A 24,602-nucleotide genomic window follows, 5' to 3' on the forward strand; every position below is an offset into this window, starting at 1 on the left:
TAGTGTGACCCAAGTAGTTAATAGTAGTGGTTCCAAAGTGACATTTTTCATACTTTATAGTGAGATTGGCATTGTCAGGTTTTTCAAGATCAATACCAAGACGATATTCATTTTCCTCTTCGTCCTTGCCGAACACAAGAATATCATCTTGGTAAACACAGACCCCTTCACAACCACTGAGAGTCTTTTCCATGGCACGTTGGAAACCTGACGCCGCAGAGACTAAGCCAAACTGCATTCTCACAAACCTAAAAGTGCCAAACGGGTTGATAAAGGCTGTGTAATCTCTTGATGATCCTGCCAACTCTGTCTGATGGTAAGCTGAGGCTAAGTCAATGGTGCTAAAAACTTTGTCACCCCCCAGCAAAACCAGTAATTCAGCTATGTTAGGGAGGGGATATCGATCTACAATCACAGACTTGTTCAACTGTCTTAAGTTTACACATAGACGAAGACTCCCATTGGTCTTACAAGCGGCGACCACGAGAGCCAACCACTTAGTCCCTTCCACTTCTTCAATTATGCCACCTTGTTTGAGTTTTTCTAATTCCCTTTTCATTTCCTCCCTAACAGGTAAGGGTACATTTCTTACTTTGCAGCTTGAGGGTTGAGAACCAGAACACAAGCGTATTTCATGTTGAACTCCTTTGAGACACCCCAACTCTTCCCTGATCACATTGGGAAATCTCTGTTTGACTCTAGCTTCAACATTGCTACTAAGAGTTTCTTGAACCATATTACCTTTATCCTTAAATTTAATGGGTGAAGATCTACTCTGGTATAGCATAATTCCTAAATCGCCTTTGTGGATCCAAATAATAATACTGTGTCCTTTTTCTGAAACATAAACCTTTCCAGAGGTGTAACGTCATTCATATTCGACAAGACCTATGAAGTAGCCACGTAGAGGTATAGGTTCTCCACCATAAGCTAAGGGGTGTATATCAGGCTTGAGTAAAGGCGTCTTGTGAGCCAATTTATTTTGGAAGAATGCCCTGGAAATGATGTTAAGAACCTTAGTAGATTCTCCATCTACTGAAATGGTATCAATGGGACATGATTTGTTCTTAACCTCAGTGTCGACTTGAACAACTATCTGCCCGCACACAAAGTCTTCTTCAACATCTTCAGCTTCAACACTCTTTACATTAGTGGAGGTTAACTTTGTCTTACAAACAATAGCAAAATGCCCTTTATTTTTACATTTAGGGCACACTACTTTCAAATCTGGACACTTTTTATCATTTGCCAAATGCCCAGGTTTGTCACATCTATAACATTTGCATACAGTGGTCTTACTATTTATTCCACCCCCGTGCCCTTCAACCATAGTCACAGATTTTTTAACATCTTCTTTCACTACTTGAACAGTTGTTTGTTTATCTTTTTTAATGGTGTCTATACATTCCCGGATTCTCTTAATGTTACATCCTAACATGAACTGGTCTCTAATCCTTTCATCCAAAAAATTTGCAAATTTGCAGGATGAACCAAGTTTCCTTGGTTGGGTGATATATCCTTCAACAGACTCTCCATCACTTTGTAACCTTCTGGCAAAATGGTACCTCTCCAAAATTGTACTAACCTTGGGGAGATAGTGTTTGTCTAATTGTTTTATACAAACATCATATTCATTCAAGTTTTCTGTTTCAGCTTCACTCAGTTCAGGAAGGTGGTCATAAACTTCTTGCCACTCTGACCCCAAACAGTGTAGCAAGAGCGAAGACCTACGTTCTGCACTTAAACTTGTTCCACATACTTTAGCATATCGCTAAAAACTTTTTTCCATTTCTGCCATTTGATGGAAGGTTCACCAGGGGACATCAAGAAAACAGGGGGGTGCAGTCGCATTCTTCATATTTGAAGAAATGGAGGCGAAAACAACTTTCTTAAGAAGCGGTTTTTGCTAATGTAGTGCACACCAAAAGGACACAAACGATTAAGAGGTTGAGAAGAATTTAAACACTAGTAGAAAATAAAGTATTTGTACAAGCTATGCTCATCAGTGTGATAATGAGCATGTAATAAGCATATAATAGAGCAAGGTATGCTCATGAGCGTGAGTATGACCTTCAAAATAACCTTGACAAGCTGTACTCATCAGTGTGAATGATGAGCATTCAATGCAAGAAACTGTGCCCTTCAGCGTGTGGATAATGTGAGGATATCCTTCAAAATAACCTTGTCAAGCTGTGCTCATCAGCATGAATGATGAGCATTCAATGTATCAAGCTGTGCCCATCAGCGTGAGGATATGTGTGTGTATCACAGATGAGACCCACAATAGGTTCTTAGGCCACTTTTAAAAATAAAATAAAAATTTGCAGCAGAACAAAGTTGAGATTTTAATGTTTCTGAAGTTGTGTGCGCATCACAGGAGTAATATGCTAAAAGTTTTCAATGTGAACTGAGCGGTGTAACAAGTTGTGTGCGTATAACAGCTGTGACACACAGTATTCCGATGAGTACAGTGCTAGGCAAGCAGATTCTAGCAAAAAGGGTGAAACCACACCCAAGATAGCCGCCACGTAGGGTCACGCAAGGTTAAAAGTGTGACGGTCTAATTCGCAGAGGACGCAAACCAGGAATTTCAAGAAACTCAAGAACCGAAAAGGAGAAGCGCGAGACGAAGTAGCGGGCAGCTGGATCTTCAAATGGACACAACATCCAGCACACGCGCCGAAAGACAAAGCACGAGGAGCAGCAGTTGCCGGTAGGTTCTATTCCTTCTTCCGTAATCAGGGGCAAAAACAGTACACCCATGGAAAAATGTAGCAGTAGGCAAAAAAATAAAAAAAACGAAATTGTCACACGCCAAAATGCCTCCGGAGTAATGAAATGTTAGCAGAAAGACCAAAGCAATAGTAAAACAATAGTGCCAAACGCCTGTGCAGTTGGTGCTGATAACGAGGTGTCACAAACATTCAAAGTCTCTCCACAATCACGGACCGTTAATTGAAAGTCCAATGCAGGCACCAAGGCAGTTATGATTCAACAATTGTGCCGCAATAAGAAGGACAGTGCGAATAACGTACAATGCTCGCAGATGCAGAGGTCTCTCTTCTCTCCCCATAGGAGATACGGGGTTAAAAAATTAATGTGGGTACAATATTCAAGTGTTTGCCCTGCCTTGAAGGTAAAATAAAGACACAGTACCTTATTGAAGCGATAGCACAGGACTGAGAACCTCCAATAGAACAGCCGCGGTGCGTCCATTGGGGCGTAGGGGCGTAGCCCCACCAGCCCTGGACCCGCGGCTGCCATAATTAAAATAAATGTTTTGTTTACATTTCCCATTTCCGGGCCTGCCTGTGCGCTTCATTGGTGATAGTGCGCATGTCACGCACAGCCAGCGCACGCAGGCAGAGACAGCAGGAGTTCCGAAGATGGTCTGCGCATGCGAGTGAGGAGCTTCGCCCCTCACTCACATTCACAAACCATTAGGTTTGCTGCGCATGCCCTGTGTAGTGTAGGAGTTTAAAGATAGGGTCCTGCTCGGGCGGTGATGCGTTTTGCGCAAAGTCGCCCCATGCCCTATCAAATGTCAGGACCGAGTTGAGCTGCCCGGCCCCCCAGTCTCCTAATTGGCAAACAAGAAGAGCGGGGAGAAGTTACCTCCACCACCACGTTGCAGAGCGGACGTGAGGCGACGCGGGACCGGAGGTCAGGAGATGCGCCTGGTAAGTTATTCTATTAATTGAATTAGTAGTCAGTCTTACAACAAATGTCAGCTTCTGTAGTGTCGGTGATAACCTGATTAAACGTGTGATGAACATGGGCGTAGGAAGTGTGGGGGACGCGGGGGATATATCCCCCCCAGATTTTGGAGTGGGGGGACACGGGGGACAAGGGTGGGGGGGACGAGAGGACAAAAGAATTTCCCCTCTTCCTTCTGTTATTCGCAGGGCCATTAGCGCGCAAAAGCGCTACTTAATGGCCCTGCACTTGACCTGCCTGGAGTCAAAGAGGCCACCCGCGCTCTGCCTTTTGTATGCTGCAGTAAGGCTCAGCCGTTCTGGGAAGGGCTGAGAAGGGAAAAAAAACGCTGTGTCTTTTCCTTCATGGCAAGGACGGTGTCCACTACTCCTGACCTGCCTCTGGCAGCTGCCCTCCTCTCTTTATTCCTCCATCTCTTACTGTCTCTGTCTCGCTCCTGCTTACATGCTGATTTCAAAAGACAGCTCTTACCTACTCTCTCTTGCCTCTCCTTTTCTTTATTTGTTTCCCTGTGAAATGGATCCAAAAAAGCTGGAACTCTTTGGCTGGAAATATCCTCATTTTCTGACCGAAAACCTCGGGACGGAGAGGAAAAATAATTAAATACCTAAATAAAGCAATACAGAGTGGTCAGCAGACAGGCCTGATTGTTATTTACATCCACACACATTAGCGCCACTTTACAGAGTTTGCCAGTGAAAGCGCTACTTTCTTTTTATCTTCTTTCTTTGAACAACATTGTTTTCCCAGGGTGGGGAAGGTCACCATTTCTAAAGGCACTGCAATACCTGGTTGATGGGTAGAGTAGAAACGTTTAATATGATCGTTTTCAACTGTTTTAATTATTTTAGCTTATAAAATGCGGCTCTGTGTTTGGGCATGTGGTCTTTTTTTAAACCAAACTGCTTACATTTTGAAAGGATATAAGCAATGGACATTGAAACGGGTCCCTTCCTAGGTCTTTCGTCATGTCCTGAACTTTTCAGGAAAAATCACTTACTGATTTCTGAATAATGAGTTTAAAAACGTTAAGGTAACCATGTTGTTACTGATTACAGTTCACATGCTTTGCTTATTCTTGCATTCCCTAGGCGTGTCTGCTTTTTCCAGGGTGGTGTTCATTTTTTTTCAGGCAGCATTTTACTGTTGTCTAGTGCATAATTTGAATTTAGTCGCAGCACAATTGAGTTGTAGCTGAAGGCAGTGCGAGTTTCTCTCAGTGGGGCAGTATGGTGTTCAGTGTGGGAGAGGATGTGGCACTCTGGCTGGAGCTGCTGAATGTGGAACTGGAGAACCATGTTCAGCCTTCATGACCAGTCCACCCTCCTGACAGCTTATTCCGATGCTACACCTTAGAAGGCCCGATAGACCTTAGAATCCCAGTGTCTTAGCACCCGCAGGTGGACCCTAACAGTGGCAAGTCTGACTTAACCTTGAAGGTCTGTCCACCACAATCCATACTGTAGTTCACTTCATACAAAGAACCACACCCTATATCAACTGTGAATCTGTCAGTGAGGTCACAAGACCCTTGAGGCCAGTCCACCTCACCCATTGGTACCTCATTGGTACTTCATCTGTGGTTGGAGTAGGAGGGGAGTAGCTTTTGGGTGTAGGCTCACTGGGGAAATGTCGACGTTTCAACCCTGACGCAAAAGGGTAAGTAGTCTCCTCTGCTGCGGGTCTTCCTCAGGACAAAGGAAAGGGAACCCGAACACGATCGTGGTGTGATGAAATTAAATTCCAGACTGTACTCTGTCAAAATATCCTGAAATGACTTCAGGGTGGGGGAGAAATCACCATGAGGTACCACTGAAATGGAGCGGCGTGAGACCTTCTAATCACATGCTGCCATTGGTCCCGGTGAGACGTTCAATTCTTAATTCAGAACAAGTAGGAGACGTACCACATCCGTCAGTGCCTCTGAAGGTACAATCTTGACTTTGGTTGGCCTCTTATCTATGAGATTTTCCCTGTTGAATGTGCCTTTACATGATATATTTTCGGTTGAATGAATTGATTGCATACTACACTCTCCTACAGGTATTAATTTGAGTGTAATTAGGAGTGTCTGGGACCAATTGTTTTCTTTACTAACCTTTGCAAAGGGCCCTACACTTCACAACAACATAAGTCACATTTCTTTTAGTAATTTGTGATCCGTTTGATCCGTTTGAGCTACAAAATTGTTTTGGGGGAAATCGTTAGATTATACAGAAGTGCTCCTGCCGTGAATATGCGAAGTGTCCGAAGCGATCCAAGCGTGGATCAAAGATGAGAAGAACCTGAAAGCAGAGGGGACAGAGTCTGGGTCACTTGCCAGTGACCAAGAAGGCGATGAGCACAGGCCCACCGATGTCGGGTGATTTCAGGTGAAGGAGGTGAAGCTTGACTCTTCAGCCACGAGGACCAGGAGCCATTGAGGACAACCAGGAGCTGGATTCGAGCTGTCCCACAAAGGATGTCGAGTGCTACAGTGTCGGTGCACGGATTGGACACAACAAGCCTTGGCAACAGCAACCCACGCAGAAACAAGAAAGATGCTTCGGTGCAGACCAACAAGGTCTGTGGGATTCACCACTTGGTTGGGAGTCAGGGCACGTCTGGAGCAACCAGGAAAGCCCAAGGAAATGCAATGTTACCCCCTCAGGGACCCACCAGTCAACAGACCAGGGATCACGAAGGGACCTCAAGACAAAACACAAAATGGTAGCCCACGGGTCACTCGGAATGACCAGGCCAACAATCTTTGGTGGATTCAATGCTCAGGGTGGGGGCTACAAGTCAGATCAAGCACGACTTCAAGAGACGTCGAGAAGTCAATGCACTTGCAGAAATGCACGGTGACCAGGAGTTCCGGTTCCACGCTACTTACGAGGGCTGCAGGTCTCAGCTTTGCTGGGGACTTGAGTCGGCCTCTGAGATGTCTGAAAATCCTCTTCCTGGGCTGCAAATACTTTGGAGTCCGGCAGGAGCTTCGATGATGCAGACCGGCAAATTGCTTTGTTGGTGCCTGCCAAGCAGGGGAGTCACTCCTTGACCCCAAGGGAGATTTCTTCAGTCCTCTGGTCTTGAGCAGAGCGTCGAAGGTCCAGGATTCAGCTTCAGAGTTTCTTCCAGGGTAATCTAAAGTCCCAAGGACAGAGGTCCCATACTTATACTAAGGTAGGGGGTTGGCTATTCTCTGGGGACCCACCTATGGGAGGGTTTGGAAAGAGGGATGGCTACACCCATTTGTTTTGTCTAGTTGTGCACCAGAGCAGGGGCTGGAAGCCCCTGAACTGGTTTGAGCTGGACTATGCACAGGGACACCAAATGTGCCCCCAGTGCAGGACTTCAAAGCACTCAGAGAGTGCCCCCACCCAGCCCCAATACACATAAGCCTGTCTGGGAGGTGGTTACACCTCCCTGTGACAGGAAACCTATTGTCCAAGCCTCCCCTGCCAGAGTTTCGGTCAGCAGCAGGAGGCCAGACCCGTGTCTGTGGCTGCAGCATCCATTTTGTGATGTCAGGGCTCTATTAAGTTTCTACCGGGTATACCAGTGCTGTCATGTCTCTCCCTCTAGAAGGGTGGGATCATACTCCCACACCAGTTACTGGTGTGGGGGTATTATTCCAAGGTGTTTGACACCAAACACGACATGTTTCCGTGCAGCCAGTCCAAAGTTAGCATTTACCATTTGGTTATAATGCACTTATAACCAGACGTTAAGGATGTGGAACCAGACGTTAAGGATAGCACGGAGTGTCTGAGGTACAGCGGAAGTAGCCAGCGCCGGCTGCCAAAAGAAGATGAGGTTAAGCCGTCCACTCTGACATTTGCTTTTCTTGGTCTTCTTCAAAGAATATGGACTGAAGCATTTTCAATATTCTTCACTTCACTGACCTTGCTGGGAGTGCTGCTCCTGTTTGCCACTTCGCCACTTCGCCACGCCTCGCGGCCCCCGCTTCGCGGGAGCCGCTCGCAGGCAAGAGACCTTGTTGGGGATCCAGCCCTTGGTTTTCACTCGTGCATTGGAGCACCAACGCGCCTTCAGGGACATTACAGCTGACACCAAGGACAGAGGCGGGACTGCGAGGACCAGCGTGCTCAGCGGCGCTGATCGGCCGCAGCTGGTCCTCTTCCCGCCCCCTCCACCTGTTAAAATCACTGCGGAGTGGGAGCTGCTTGGGTAACTTCACTGACCTTGCTGGGAGTGCTGCTCCTGTTTGCCTGTCCGTTTTCTGGCCACTTCGCCACGCCTCGCGGCCCCCGCTTCGCGGGAGCCGCTCGCAGGCAAGAGACCTTGTTGGGGATCCAGCCCTTGGTTTTCACTCGTGCATTGGAGCACCAACGTGCCTTCAGGGACATTACAGCTGACACCAAGGACAGAGGCGGGACTGCGAGGACCAGCGTGCTCAGCGGCGCTGATCGGCCGCAGCTGGTCCTCTTCCCGCCCCCTCCACCTGTTAAAATCACTGCGGAGTGGGAGCTGCTTGGGTAACTTCACTGACCTTGCTGGGAGTGCTGCTCCTGTTTGCCTGTCCGTTTTCTGGCCACTTCGCCACGCCTCGCGGCCCCCGCTTCGCGGGAGCCGCTCGCAGGCAAGAGACCTTGTTGGGGATCCAGCCCTTGGTTTTCACTCGTGCATTGGAGCACCAACGCGCCTTCAGGGACATTACAGCTGACACCAAGGACAGAGGCGGGACTGCGAGGACCAGCGTGCTCAGCGGCGCTGATCGGCCGCAGCTGGTCCTCTTCCCGCCCCCTCCACCTGTTAAAATCACTGCGGAGTGGGAGCTGCTTGGGTAACTTCACTGACCTTGCTGGGAGTGCTGCTCCTGTTTGCCTGTCCGTTTTCTGGCCACTTCGCCACGCCTCGCGGCCCCCGCTTCGCGGGAGCCGCTCGCAGGCAAGAGACCTTGTTGGGGATCCAGCCCTTGGCTTTCACTCGTGCATTGGAGCACCAACGCGCCTTCAGGGACATTACAGCTGACACTAAGGACAGAGGCGGGACTGCGAGGACCAGCGTGCTCAGCGGCGCTGATCGGCCGCAGCTGGTCCTCTTCCCGCCCCCTCCACCTGTTCTTCTCCCTGATAATCAGTGATAGCAACGCGCACGCGGGACGCGCGCGGGGCAAAGACCGGGGCTAAGACTGGGCAAAGACAGGGCCGTTTTAGGCCGTTATAGACCGATTAAGACCGGACCGGGCCATCCCTCTTGGTTATATTTTCTTTTATTTGCGTTGTTTAGTTGCGCTTGTGTTTTAATTTTAAACAACCTATAGTTTAAATAATGTCTGTCCGTGAAACTAGGAGTAAGTCTACCAAATCCGTGAAAAAGGCTGCAGGGACCCTGGATGATTTTATCACAAGGACTAGCCTTTCAATTGATAATGAGATTACTAAACTCCAGCATAGAGTATCCTTGGAGCTGGAGTCTGCAAGGAGGCTCTCTACCGAACTAGTATTAGGGAAAAAATCCTCTCTAGGTAGTATTGCCTCCTCAAAAACCCCTGAGCGCACTACTGGCCCCACACCAATTATCACCTTGGTCGAGGTTCACTCTACTGCTGAGGAAACAACTCCCTCTATTAATCAAGACTTTGTTCCCTCGGGCCCCTCTGTCAGTGTTGTATCTGAAAGCTTTCCATCTTCGGACCCACTGATAGGGAATATCGTGGGTAGTAAAAATGGTGAGAAGCAAAAGGTATTGGTGGAAACAGACCCGATTAAAAGCCAGGTGCCTGTTAAGACATCATTAAAACATAAGAGAAAACGGAAACATATATCTGCGTATGCTAGAAAAAAGGCGAAGGTAGCCTTTAGCCAAAATACTATAGGGGGGGTGTTAGAGTCGGGGATCTCTGGTTGGCGCAAGGTTGCCCTTGTGTCAAGCAGGAACCCTCTCCTCCACGTCAGGGCGCAGGATAACCCCTCGCGAATGACCCTTGCTCACCCTCTAGGTGCGTGGCGTGAGCAGCCAAGGCGATTCCTCAGGCGTTGTTGGTTAAGCACTTACAATCACACACACAGTAAATACATCAATCCCCCCAGAAACGGACACCAGCCTTGGATATATATAAAAATACGATTCTTTATGTAAAAATAAGGTATATATATCTCAGCAGACTTATCACAAGACCAATAACGTTTTCGCTAGGCCACCAGGTTATACAGCAGGCAAATGTTCTTGGTTCGTAGTTTCAAATGGATAGTTTGTAGTCTCTTTACTTGTAGCTCCAGTACTCACAGAGATCGGCTCCTGCGAACGGGGAAATAAGGCGTTGCGGGCCCCGAGCCCGATACTGGACTTCTTCCGTGATTAGGAGAGTCGGCACAGGTCGGTGCGACTCTCAGCTTGGGACGTGTTCTTGGGTCCTCAATCGGCAGGTGTGGGCAAGTAGGCAGGCGCGGCCCGCGACCCTTTAGCACGGCGGTGCAGGAGGGTCTCCACAGCGGGGGCGGCGCGGCCTGAGGTGTCCGGGGATAGCGAAGCGGGGTCGCAGGGCACGGTCAGTGCAGCTGGATGACCCGGCGTAGATCACAGTCGTCGGACGGCTTCCGGCAGGAGGGGTGATAGCGCGTTCAGCGCACTCCAATGGCAGGCGGTGACAGGGATGCAGGCGGCCTGGCCCGGGAACAGAGAGCGGCTCGGGACGGAGCGGGGCTCTCACGGGTTTGAGGCAGGCGAGCTTCTGAGTGTCATGGCCCTAGGAGGGGCGATGAGGGGCGCAGTCTCTTTTCCAGCGGGATGCCCACACGGCTCGAATTGCAGGACGAGCAAAAGCACAGAGAACCCACTGGTCCTGGGGTTCAGTTCAGGGGGCAAGCTCAGATCAAGCCCTTGGAGAATGTTCAAGCACAAAGTAGCAAGGTCTTTTCAGTAAGTCTCTTCCTCTCCTTTCTCAGCAAGGCAAGCAGCAGGCCAGCTCCTCCAGCGTCTTCTTCTCCTTCTAGTCGGGCAGAGGTTCTTTGTGGTAAACAGGATTCTGATTTCTTAGGAGCCAGGCTCCTACTTTTATACCATGATTCTTTTGTTCTTTAGCGCCAGGGGGCCTAGGCCTGGCTCAGTCCAGTTCTGGAGCACTTTGTTATGGTGACTCTGCTCTTTCCTTTCAGCAGCAGGGCAGAGACATCAGCCGCCCCACAGGGGGTGGCGCCGGCTTTGTGGTGGCAGAGCACAGGTCTATTCAAGAGTCACGGTGTACTCCTCCCACCCATCCAGGTGTAATCTCTCTACCCACCACCTGGCAGCCAACCTGTCTCTGGGGATTCCCCAACCCTGCTCCTTACTGTTGCCAGGCAGAACACATACACACAGCAGAGGCGGACTGAGATGGTCAGGTCAGTAAATACTAACTTTCTAAAAGTAGTATTTACAAACCCAGGATACTAAAATAGACTTGACTACAAGAAGTATTTTATCATCCTGAGTTCAGGCATACTAAACTTGACACTTCTACCATGCTCTCTGAGTCCACTGGGGTCACAGCGTCGGCGTGATCCCGGCAGCCCATTCTGGCCTATGGAGAGCAGGTAGCCTTCAATAGTGAAGAACGAAAATGGCTGTAATTCACTACTAAGACATGCCACACACATCAGGGCATGTCCTACCTTATGCCTACAATGCACCCTGCCCTTGGGCCTACCAGAGGGGTGGCTAATATGTAGGTAAGGGAAGGTTTAGGGACTGGCAAGTGGGGGCACTTGCGCAGTCAGCGCGACGGTCCGGGACCGCGCACAGGGTCTGCGGTGGCAGACCCTAGACACACTTTACAAGGCCGCTTCCGTGGGTGGCGCAACCAGCGCTGCAAGCCCACCAGCAGCATTGGCATTCACAAGCCCTGGCACCCCTGGTGCACTTTACTGGGGACTGACAGTGAATCCAATAAACCAATCATGAACATCAATTACAGGTACACTTTACTTAGGGAGCACTTGCACTGCGGCACGGATTAGCCGTGGCGCAGTGCCCTGAGCGGACAACACCAGCAAAACAGTCGAGGCACACCATCAAAAAGTGGAAGGGAAACTCACGCCAAGGTGCCAGGTCTAACACGTGTCCCCTCCAGCTGAAATGTGGGGAGAACTACCCTTGCCCAGGGGGTTCCTCGTCACTAAGGCGGAAATACCTGGACAGACCGTCAGCGTTGGCGTGATCTGTACCAGGACGGTGTTCCACCGTAAAGTCCATACCCTGTAGGGAGATGGACCACCTCAACAGCTTCGGGTTTTCACCCCTCATTTGCATCAACCATCTGAGGGGCCTGTGGTCCGTCTGAACCCGGAAGTGAGACCCAAACAAGTAGGGTCTTAGCTTCTTCAGCGCCCAGACCACAGCAAATGCTTCTCGCTCAATTGCACTCCACCTACTTTCCCGTGGAAGTAACCTCCTACTGATGAAGGCTACGGGTTGGTCCCAGCCCTCCTCAGTCATCTGTGAAAGAACAGCCCCTACACCATGCTCTGAAGCGTCTGTCTGTACTAGGAATTCCTTGGAGAAGTCAGGGGCCAAGAGCACGGGCGCCGTGCACATGGCAGTCTTCAGGGTGTCGAAAGCTTTCTGACAGGTGTCAGTCCAAATCACGTTCCTGGGCTGCTTCTTGGAAGTCAGCTCTGTCAAGGGGGCAACGATCGTTCCATAGCCCTTGACAAACCTCCTGTAGTACCCAGTGAGCCCCAGGAAGGCCCTCACTGCGGTCTGCGTCTTGGGGGGTTCCCAAGCCAGGATGGTCTCAATTTTGGGTTGCAAGGGTGCCACCTTGCCACTCCCCACTTGGTGTCCCAAGTACACCACGGAACCCTGCCCGATCTGGCACTTGCTTGCCTTGATCGTGAGGCCTGCTCGGCGCAGCGCCATCAACACTTCCCAGAGGTGGCGCAGGTGTTCAGGCCAGGTGGCACTGAACACTGCGATGTCATCCAGGTAGGCGGCACTGAACGCATCCAGCCCAACCAGTACCTGGTTGACCAACCTCTGAAAGGTGGCAGGGGCATTCTTCATCCCAAATGGCATGACTCGGAACTGGAAGTGCCCATCTGGTGTAGAGAATGCGGACCTCTCTTTGGCCCCATCGGTCAAGGCGATCTGCCAGTACCCAGACGTTAAATCAAACGTGCTGAGGAACCGGGCAGCCCCCAGCCGATCAATGAGCTCATCAGCTCTGGGGATGGGGTGCGCGTCAGTCTTCGTGACTGAATTGAGTCCTCTGTAGTCCACACAGAACCGGAGTTCAGGTGTGGCTCCCGGCGCAGCAGCCTTTGGGACCAAGACCACGGGGCTGGACCAAGGACTGCTGGAGGACTCAACCACCCCTAGCGCAAGCATTTTGGAGACCTCCTCCTTAATGCAAGCTCTGACCCTGTCAGTTACCCTGTAAGCCTTGTGCTTTACAGGTAAGCTGTCTCCTGTGTCCACATCATGGACGCACCAATCTGTGACACCAGGAACCAGGGAGAATCGGTCGGAAAACTGTCCCAGCAAGTGGCGGCAGTCTTCCTGTTGTTCGGGCGTCAGGGTGGGTGAGAGGTTAACTCCATCCACTGACCCATCTTTCTCAGAGGCCACTAAGAGGTCAGGAAGAGGCTCGGTCTCCTCTTCCATTCCATCATCAGTGGCCAGCAGCATGCCCACTTCGGTCCTCTCTAAGTGGGGCTTAAGGCGGTTAACATGTAGGACCCTCAAAGGGTTCCTGGGAGTCTGCATGTCCACCAAGTAGGTGATAGGACTTTTGCGCTCCACAACCTCAAATGGACCTGTCCACTTATCCTGAAGTGCACACGGCTCCACCGGGGCCAAGACCCACACCTTTTGTCCAGGTTGAAGCTCTACCAGAGTGGCATTCCGGTCGTACCACCGCTTCATCTCTTCCTGGCTGGCTTCCAGATTTGCCTCAGCAAGTTGCCTGAAACGCCGAGTCTGGTTTCGGAAGGCCAGCATGTAACTGTATACATTCTGGGGAGGTTTCCTGGGAGATTGCTCCCAGCCTTCCTTTACCAAACTCAGAGGTCCTCTTACCGGGTGACCATACAGAAGCTCAAAGGGGCTGAACCCTAGAGACTTCTGTGGCACCTCGCGGTAAGCGAAGAGCAGGCATGGCAAGAGGACGTTCCACTTACGCCTCATTGGACCGTCCAGGCCCATGATCATGCCTTTGAGGGTTCGGTTGAATCTCTCAACCAACCCATTTCCTTGGGGGTGGTAAGGAGTGGTGAACTTGTAAGTTACCCCACACTCCTTCCACAGGGATTTCATATATGTGGATATGAAATTGGTCCCCCTGTCGCTCACCACCTCTAGAGGGAATCCCACTCGGGAGAAAATTCCCATCAGTGCCCGTCCCACCACGGGGGCCGTCACTGTCCTCAGAGGGATGGCTTCAGGGTACCGAGTGGCATGGTCCACCAAGACCAGGATGAACCTGTTGCCCAGGGCTGTCTTGGGGTCCAGAGGCCCCACAATATCAATACCCACTCGTTGGAATGGCGTACCGACCACAGGGAAAGGTTGCAGAGGAGCCTTGTGCCTCCCTCCGCTCTTACCACTTGCCTGGCAAGTCTGACAGGTTCTGCAGTAGGAATCGGAATTCTTTTGCATTTGGGGCCAGTAAAAGTGGGTGACAAGCCTGTCATAGGTCTTGTCCATCCCCAAATGTCCTGCTAAAGGCACATCATGAGCCAGCCCCAGTAGGAAGGTTCTGAACTTCTGGGGTACCACCAGCACACGGGCTGACCCAGGTTCAGCAGCCTTAGGCTCGGAATACAGGAGGTCACTCTCCCAGTACACGTAGTGTGTTTTGGCCTGAACACCATTGGCCTGGTCTGCAGCCTGTTGCCGCATACCCACGAGAGAAGGGCATTCTTTCTGCTCCCTGCAGAATTCCTCCCTGGAGGGACCTCCTTCTTGCTGCCAATGGGTCAGCTCAGGCAGATCTCCCAGTTCGGCAATCTGTTCCCCGGTAGGCTCCAGAGTATCCCCCTCAGGGTCTACTTCCTCCTGGGCCGTGGGAACTTCGGGGGCCGGTTTCCCGCGCCTCCTGCGCCTTCTCCCTAAGGCCGGTTCCTGGACCTCTCCCTCAGGCTCCAGGACCCTCTCAACACCCCTACTGGCTGCCATGGACCGGGTGGTCATGCACGCCCAGTCGGGTAGACCCACCATCCTCAGATGCGTGGTCTTCTCCACCTTTTCCCAAGGGGAACTCTCCAGGTCGTTCCCTAGCAGACAGTCTACAGGCATGTCAGTTCTCACAGCGACTTGTAGAGTACCAGAGACCTCCCCCCACTCAAAGGGAACTTGAGCCATTGGACAACGACTCTCTACGTTGTCAGCATTGACAACCCTACAGTAGGCATTGGGTACAATTTGCTCTTGAGACACCAGGTGTTGCCTCACCGAGGTCACGCTGGCTCCTGTATCTCTAAGAGCCTCAACCTTCTTTCCATTGATGGTCACCACTTGCCCATATTTCTTAGTGTTAGAGGGCAGGTAGGTTACAGGGACCATCTCACTGTCTCCTAGCGAGACTAGGGTCATCTGCCCGGGACCCCCACCCTCCTGGACTGCTACCTCCTCCCCAAAGTTAACACTAGCTACTTGCCGGGGTGGAGCACCAGTGGGTGCGGTCTTACCAAACAGGCGACACTTAGGATCAGAGGCAATGTGACCCGGGTCACCACACTTATAACAATTGAAGGGCCCCTTTGGAACAGGTCTACCTGTCGGGGCCCCGTTCTGCTGCGGGGGTGGGGGAGGCTGAGAACCCTTCTGCTGGTTCCCTTGGGAATTACTTTGGGGGCCTTTTTGGAACCCCTTCTGTTTACCCTTGTCCCCCCCACTCTTCTGCTGGGGACCCTGCCCACCTTTGGTGGAGTCTCCCACTTGACCCTTGTGGACCCTGGTGCTGAGCCAGCGGTCCGCCTCCTCAGCAAGCTTCCTCGGGTTGGACAGCTTGCTATCTATCAGGTGCTGGCGTAGCTCAGGAAAACATTGACTGGACAAGTGCTCCCATGCAATTAAATCAAGCAGCCCTTGATAATCATTCACTTTGCTACCCTTCACCCAACCATCCAGCGCTCTGCAGAAAAAGGTCACATACTCCACATACGTACTCTCAGGGATCTTCTTGGTCTCCCTGAACCTCTGTCTATATAGCTCAGGAGTTAACCCATACCTGGTCATTAAAGCTTCCTTCATATGGGGGTATGAGGTCTGGACTTCTAAGGGCAAATCTAACAGTGTGTCCCGCCCTTCCGCAAGGAACCTTCCCCACAACCCCGCTCCCCAGTCTTTCTCAGGGACCCGGTGTGAGGACATGGCCACCTCGTAGGCTCTAAACCACTGCCCTATGTCATCCTTTCTAAAATACTCCTTTACTACATCTTTGGGGATGTACACCTTGGACTCTACCTGCGCTGGTGGAGTGCTGCCACCAGAAGGAGCGGTGTCCAAACTTTTCGCCTTCAGCTCCAACTCCTTCAATCTGATATCATGATCCATTTGGCGTTGTTGTGCCTCCAGGGCCAACTTCTGCTTTTCCATTTCCATTTGTCCTGCCAACTTTGCCATCTCCATTGCATGCGCCCTGTCTGCTGCCCTGTCTGCCAGCTCCTCTGGCGACCGGACTCTGCTGGGCTCCTCCAGGTGGTCGGGTGGAACGATGTCCCCCGCATTCCGTGGGTCTCGTGACTCCTTCCAGGCTCTCAGCGCCTTGGTGTACTGGGTTCTCCTCTTGAATCCAGCATGGGGGACTCGGAATTTTACACTGTAGCCTTTCAATTGCTCTATCGTGTAGCCTTCCAGTCTCTCCCAATCCACCTCATCGATTCCAGAAATCACAGAGAGTGCTCTCCCAGCGGAGTGTGAGCCAGGCATGGTTGCAGTAATGGCAGATGTCTCAACAAAGTTCAACAAATGAAAACCTGTGGTTGCGTTATTTGGTCTGCTCTCACTATCTGGTGATTAATAATTCACTGTATGCAAATTACAAGTGCAAATCCGAAATCCCACCCGCTGCCAACAATGTTAGAGTCGGGGATCTCTGGTTGGCGCAAGGTTGCCCTTGTGTCAAGCAGGAACCCTCTCCTCCACGTCAGGGCGCAGGATAACCCCTCGCGAATGACCCTTGCTCACCCTCTAGGTGCGTGGCGTGAGCAGCCAAGGCGATTCCTCAGGCGTTGTTGGTTAAGCACTTACAATCACACACACAGTAAATACATCAATCCCCCCAGAAACGGACACCAGCCTTGGATATATATAAAAATACGATTCTTTATGTAAAAATAAGGTATATATATCTCAGCAGACTTATCACAAGACCAATAACGTTTTCGCTAGGCCACCAGGTTATACAGCAGGCAAATGTTCTTGGTTCGTAGTTTCAAATGGATAGTTTGTAGTCTCTTTACTTGTAGCTCCAGTACTCACAGAGATCGGCTCCTGCGAACGGGGAAATAAGGCGTTGCGGGCCCCGAGCCCGATACTGGACTTCTTCCGTGATTAGGAGAGTCGGCACAGGTCGGTGCGACTCTCAGCTTGGGACGTGTTCTTGGGTCCTATATCGGCAGGTGTGGGCAAGTAGGCAGGCGCGGCCCGCGACCCTTTAGCACGGCGGTGCAGGAGGGTCTCCACAGCGGGGGCGGCGCGGCCTGAGGTGTCCGGGGATAGCGAAGCGGGGTCGCAGGGCACGGTCAGTGCAGCTGGATGACCCGGCGTAGATCACAGTCGTCGGACGGCTTCCGGCAGGAGGGGTGATAGCGCGTTCAGCGCACTCCAATGGCAGGCGGTGACAGGGATGCAGGCGGCCTGGCCCGGGAACAGAGAGCGGCTCGGGACGGAGCGGGGCTCTCACGGGTTTGAGGCAGGCGAGCTTCTGAGTGTCACGGCCCTAGGAGGGGCGATGAGGGGCGCAGTCTCTTTTCCAGCGGGATGCCCACACGGCTCGAATTGCAGGACGAGCAAAAGCACAGAGAACCCACTGGTCCTGGGGTTCAGTTCAGGGGGCAAGCTCAGATCAAGCCCTTGGAGAATGTTCAAGCACAAAGTAGCAAGGTCTTTTCAGTAAGTCTCTTCCTCTCCTTTCTCAGCAAGGCAAGCAGCAGGCCAGCTCCTCCAGCGTCTTCTTCTCCTTCTAGTCGGGCAGAGGTTCTTTGTGGTAAACAGGATTCTGATTTCTTAGGAGCCAGGCTCCTACTTTTATACCATGATTCTTTTGTTCTTTAGCGCCAGGGGGCCTAGGCCTGGCTCAGTCCAGTTCTGGAGCACTTTGTTATGGTGACTCTGCTCTTTCCTTTCAGCAGCAGGGCAGAGACATCAGCCGCCCCACAGGGGGTGGCGCCGGCTTTGTGGTGGCAGAGCACAGGTCTATTCAAGAGTCACGGTGTACTCCTCCCACCCATCCAGGTGTAATCTCTCTACCCATCACCTGGCAGCCAACCTGTCTCTGGGGATTCCCCAACCCTGCTCCTTACTGTTGCCAGGCAGAACACATACACACAGCAGAGGCGGACTGAGATGGTCAGGTCAGTAAATACTAACTTTCTAAAAGTAGTATTTACAAACCCAGGATACTAAAATAGACTTGACTACAAGAAGTATTTTATCATCCTGAGTTCAGGCATACTAAACTTGACACTTCTACCATGCTCTCTGAGTCCACTGGGGTCACAGCGTCGGCGTGATCCCGGCAGCCCATTCTGGCCTATGGAGAGCAGGTAGCCTTCAATAGTGAAGAACGAAAATGGCTGTAATTCACTACTAAGACATGCCACACACATCAGGGCATGTCCTACCTTATGCCTACAATGCACCCTGCCCTTGGGCCTACCAGAGGGGTGGCTAATATGTAGGTAAGGGAAGGTTTAGGGACTGGCAAGTGGGGGCACTTGCGCAGTCAGCGCGACGGTCCGGGACCGCGCACAGGGTCTGCGGTGGCAGACCCTAGACACACTTTACAAGGCCGCTTCCGTGGGTGGCGCAACCAGCGCTGCAAGCCCACCAGCAGCATTGGCATTCACAAGCCCTGGCACCCCTGGTGCACTTTACTGGGGACTGACAGTGAATCCAATAAACCAATCATGAACATCAATTACAGGTACACTTTACTTAGGGAGCACTTGCACTGCGGCACGGATTAGCCGTGGCGCAGTGCCCTGAGCGGACAACACCAGCAAAACAGTCGAGGCACACCATCAAAAAGTGGAAGGGAAACTCACGCCAAGGTGCCAGGTCTAACAGGGGGCCCCGCAAACACTCAATGTAAGTATTGCTAACAATATGTCTGACCAAGCGCCTCTAATTGTTCAAAGCGTCAATGCTAGTACAGATGAGCAAAACTCGGTCATAATGACTGACCACTCTGTCAATGAGGGCCAGAGAAATTCTTTGAACATGGTAGGACAGGAAGAGGGAAGGAAAGAGTTTTTAAAACTGGTATGGGATACGCTTAAGAAACTACTCAGGCCATTAGAAGTGAGGTTAACTGGCATTGAGAATCAGTTGCTTGAGGTAGAAAAAAGTGTTATTACACTATCTAGCTTAAGTCTCAATTGCACTGATGTACCCATAGTGTCTATGCAAGCACCAGTTACTGCTCCTGTGATACCTCTGAATAAAAATCCAACTAGCATACAGCAGCAAAAAGAGGAAATAGTTAAAAGAACAAATAAAACATCGATAACAAATACATTAGTTACATCAAATATAATTCCCTCGACCTCGTCATCTGCAAATACCTCTAACAAATCTCTGCTGAAGGGTCATGTTCAAAGCAAAACGCCTCAATTACCAAATGTTGCTACTACCCATTCTGCTATCCCCAACACCCCTGTTCCACAGAAATCCACATTTAATCTACCTGTCAGCAATAAATCCTTGACTGATAGATCTTTTGCCAATGTTCCTAATAAGCCAAACAATCAATCTGGCCATGCTTATAACAACTTTAAAGGAGGGTATATAGATTTACCACCTGAGGCAAGCCCATTTGTAATTGTTCTTACAGGGGTACCTGAATTAGAAAACCAATATGAGGAGAACTTTCAATCTCTAAAAAATAAAGTGATCTATTGGTTAAATTCGAATAAACCCATTCCGAATCATATGAAAAGTAAAATCCTCATGGTTCGTAGGGTGCCGTGGGTAGGACCCATGGCTAAATCAATTATGGGTGACTGCATAGTCATTTCTTTTGAGGAACCCCATAGTGTTGAACAGATTTGCAAATGGAAATCATATGGAGATACACCACCCATTGAAGCCAGGCCTCTATCGTTTTTTTACCCCCCACCTAGGCCCATACAATATGGGTCCAATTGGAACACTGTCAAACAGTGTCACGGCTATGTACCCAACTTGGCTAGACAAGCAGATCGAAATATGTGGTCTGGTATTCCCACCTTTAACAGGTTCAGTTGTCTAGATGCTGTCGATTGACTTGGGACTATGCCAGATTGTATTCCCAAGTTATATGACACCTACTGTACACTAGTTAATAAGTCTTATTACCACCAGAGCAAGGAAAGGTCTCTAGCAGCTGATAAAGTATGTCACGATCTGGATGTGGGTTGCCTAGATGGGGGAACCAATACTATAGTAAGAGATGTGGTCATTGAGACAGAGAATCAAACTGCCGATATACAGTTAGTTAGTTCATCATCAGCCGGTACTTATGCCGGCTTTTGATGATCAAACCTGTTCCAGTAATAGACTGGCCCCACGTTTTCTCATTTTGTCTTGGAACATTGCTGGTGTTGGTAAAAATCTTAAGGATCCTGAATGGGCTGATTATGTTGATACTAGTGACCTTTGTTTATTGCAAGAAACATGGGCAATAGATGTTCCTCATAGAGTCGGATACAAAACCTATGGCACTGAGGCAGTTCAGTCTGATAGGGGGAGACCGTCAGGGGGGTTGATCATATGGCTTAAAATCACCTTGGTTATGAGGGTTGAAATTATAGAGACAGGAACACCCGATATTCTGGCCCTAAAAATTGTACCCCCAAATGGAAATGAATGTTACATTGTCAACGTCTATAATAGACCACTTGCCCATTCCAAGGTCTCACCTACTTTGGAAACACTGGATCTCTTTTTGAAAAAGGTAGTTGGAGATACCCCGGTAATTTTGGGAGGCGACCTAAACTGTAATTTCGAACCGGTTTCTGGTATTAATGACGTCTTTGAGGATGAGGACCAGGTGTACAAAATTCCCCAGCTTGAAACCTCAAACTTTGTTAAGTGTTCCACTTTGGCCGTTCAATTGCTTAGGCTAACGGCAGATCATGGTCTAAGAGCATGTAACGGCCGCCTTCCTTCGGACCTGACAAAACAACCAACTTTTGCGAAATCCAATAGTAATCTAGATTTCATACTTGTTTCACTTAACCTTTGGCATTATTTGATTGACTTAAAAGTGGCAAGTAGGGAGGAAAGTGATCACTACCCTTTAGAACTTTACATTGATGTGCAAATGTTTAGTGATATTACTACCAACCTAGCTACTCTATCATCTGAGACCACCAATGGCAAAATGTGTGAGGATGTACACATAAATAATAATAGACGTGTAGTAAAATGGCCATATATTTTGTCTGATGGCAAGGCCCTAGCATCGGTGTACTCTCTCCTTGGGGAAATGTTTGGACCTATAGCTGGACAATCTTTTCTACCTGTCCACTTTGATCACTTTATCGAACTACACAATGTTTTCTTCAGTGAACTAAAAACTTGCTTGTCAAAAATGCCAAGGAAAAAGCAACAAAATATAAGAGTGGGAAGTCACGGAAAACTATGGTACGATCACTCATGCAGGTTGGCCAAGAGAAACCTCTTGCTTGCTATTAAAAGCAAATCAAAAGAAGGAGTCAAACTTGCAAGGGAGGCATATAAGTGTGCCCAAAAAACATCAAAAAAACTATGGGAAGAGTCGATTTGGTCAGAAATGCTAGATGCTGCAAAAACTAATGATAATGTTGGGTTTTGGAGGTTGGTGGCAAATGAGGGGCATGCAGGCAGAGCTGTAAAAGACACGTTTTTGGATGAAATGACATGGGTGACCCATTTCACATCCCTTTACAAACAATATGATGGTGATGACAACAAGATATTATGGTGCCCCCCTCCTATTGAACCCCTTGACTTCACACTGGAGGAAACAATAAGGGCGATTAATGAACTAAAAAATAGCAAAGCACCAGGCCCTGACAAAATACCGGGGGATCTTTATAAACACGACATCGAAGTATGGGCTCCTTATGTAAATCGTTTATTTAATGTTCTGTCTACAAGCTGTTGCTTTCCAGATAGTTGGCGTGCAGCGGAAGTTGTGTTAATCTTTAAAAAGGGGAACAGATCGGTACCTTCAAACTATAGACCAATTAGTCTAATGGACACCCTGCAAAAACTCTATGCCAAACACTTACTGTTTCGGATTAATGATTGGCTGGAGGACTCAAAAATAATCTCTAAATTTCAAGCCGGCTTTAGGAGCAAGACTAGTACCATAGATCAAATATTCAGATTCTGTTGTTTGATCTGGAAGTACGTGCATATTAGGAAAGGTCATTTGTATGTAGCTTTCGTAGATCTGAGAGCCGCATTCGACCTTGTCCCTCGCAACTTGCTCTGGAGGACCTTAAGTGAAGTAGGCTTGCCAGGGTGTCTTTGGGCTCAAATAGTTGAGCTGCATGCTGGAAATTATGCAAACATCAGGTGGGGTCCAAATGGTGAACTGACACGTAACATCCCCATTGAACGTGGGGTTCGCCAAGGGTGTGTCTTGGCCCCTACCTTGTTTTCCTTGTTTGTTAATGATGCTCCCAACTATTTGAATGGTTGTACTAATGATTCCCCGCAGCTTAATGGAGAGAGGGTGCCTGCGTTGCTCTTTGCGGACGACACCATTCTTATATCCCAGACCAAAAAAGGACTCCAGGCACTCTTAACCCCTTCGATGCTGCGCAGATTCCGCCGCTGTGCTGGCGGAATCTTGCGCGGGCGGGGTCATGACGGAATGGTTCCGTCATGAGCACAGCTCAACCGTGGGTCATGACGGAACCATTCCGTCATGAGCACCGAAGGGGTTAAACTCCTTTAGCTGTTATTGCATGACCAAGGGTCTGGAAATAAACGCTGATAAAACGAAATGTATGGCATTAAACCCCAGCAAACCGGACAGAGGGTTTTTGACTTTGAATGGCCAGAAACTAGGAACTGTGGAAAACTTTTCCTATTTGGGCGTTGCACTTGATTCAAAACTAAGTTGGAAGGCCCAAGTTGAGAAAAGTAAGGTATCATATGCCCACAACGTTAAACCTATTATACGTAGACTGAACGCTAGCACAAGCAAGAGTGTAACCCCTGTCTTAGAGCTTTTTAAATTTAAAATTCAATCTGCTGTGTTGTATGGAGCAGAGATATGGGGACCTTGAGCCAGAGACAGCTTTCAGGGCTTGGATAATAAATTCATGAGAGCTATTGTTAGGGTCCCGAATAGTACACCTTTAATACCCCTCCAGCTCGATTAGAATTTTAAAAGAACAGATTACTTTGCCATTATAAGACCATTAATGTTTTGGGTTAGGTTATGGTCTACCCCAGAACTGCTCGAATACAGAAATGGCCTTCAAGAATTGTTGATTCTTGATTCTTTTAACTCTATTCAGTGGCTTGTGCATATTAAAAAATGGTTCATGCTTCTGGGATTGTACTCAATGTGGGAGAATCCTGACAATTTACCGGCCTTTTCTAAATCTATAGTAAAACGAGCCTTTTGGTCCTACATGAGTGACAGGCTCGTACATGAAAGTAGAGTTGGGTCTCTAATTCAAGGTTTTTTATCCTTTAAGGACGAACCCCGTTTCGAATCCTTTTTGGATGAAATTGAGCCACCTATTGCAAAGTCCCTTTACTTGAAGTTTAGATATGGGATCCTTATGCTGAACTATAATACAGAACGCTGGTCACAGAAAAGACTGGGAGGCCTGAATGACAAAAGCGGGTGTTGTCCTATGTGCTTAAACTCCTGTACGGAGAATGAGGTTCACATGTTGTTTGGTTGTAGTGCCTACCTGAAGGCTCGAAAGAAATGGCTAAAACCCATGTGTACTCTCCTAGGAACCAGATCCTGTTCTACAGCATACAGGATTATAAAAAGCAATACAACCCAGTTTATTGTATTTAGCATAAGCAGGTTCCTTTACTCTGTGTATATTATTCGCAGGAAACTTGGTCAGATACTCTGAGTAGGACCTCCGTATATGCTTATAAAAATCTGTTCCTAAAATGAAATGTGTTTTAAATTGAGGAGATGAAAATTTATTCTTGTATTACATTTTTAAACTTATTATTTTAAAGTGTTGCTGCATGTATGCTATTATGATTCTCTGTTTTTTTTTTTTATATATACATGTGTCTTTTATGGCCAAATTGGCCGAAATAAAGAAATAAATAAATAAATATAATGCACTTAAGAGTATATGGTCAGGCTGCACTACAAACCGCATCAGAGAAGGGTCTCCGAATGCTGCAGAGGGGCTCTGCTCATGCAGGGGCACCCTCTCACATAAGAACCAAACACTCTGCCTTCAGGATTGATAAGGCCTGCCATAGGACTGACTTATAGGTTTATATGTGTGTATATATATAGTGATATAGGTAACCTATATCACAGTAAGGGGTGCATGCACCACCTTACCCAGGCTGCAGTAGCAGACCTGTGGTGTCATTTTGGGTGGCTGTCCAGGGGTGGCATAATACATGCTTCAGCCCCTGGTAGGCCTCTGGAGTACCTATGCCCTGGGTACATAGTATACCATATACTAGGGACTTATAATGGCACCTCCGATCCAATCTGAACTGTACCTAAAGTACATGGAATCATTTTAGAGAGGAAGCAGCTAGGC

The sequence above is a fragment of the Triturus cristatus genome, chromosome 5_1 (assembly GCF_964204655.1).
Source record: "Triturus cristatus chromosome 5_1, aTriCri1.1, whole genome shotgun sequence".
Classification (NCBI taxonomy): Eukaryota; Metazoa; Chordata; class Amphibia; order Caudata; family Salamandridae; genus Triturus; species Triturus cristatus.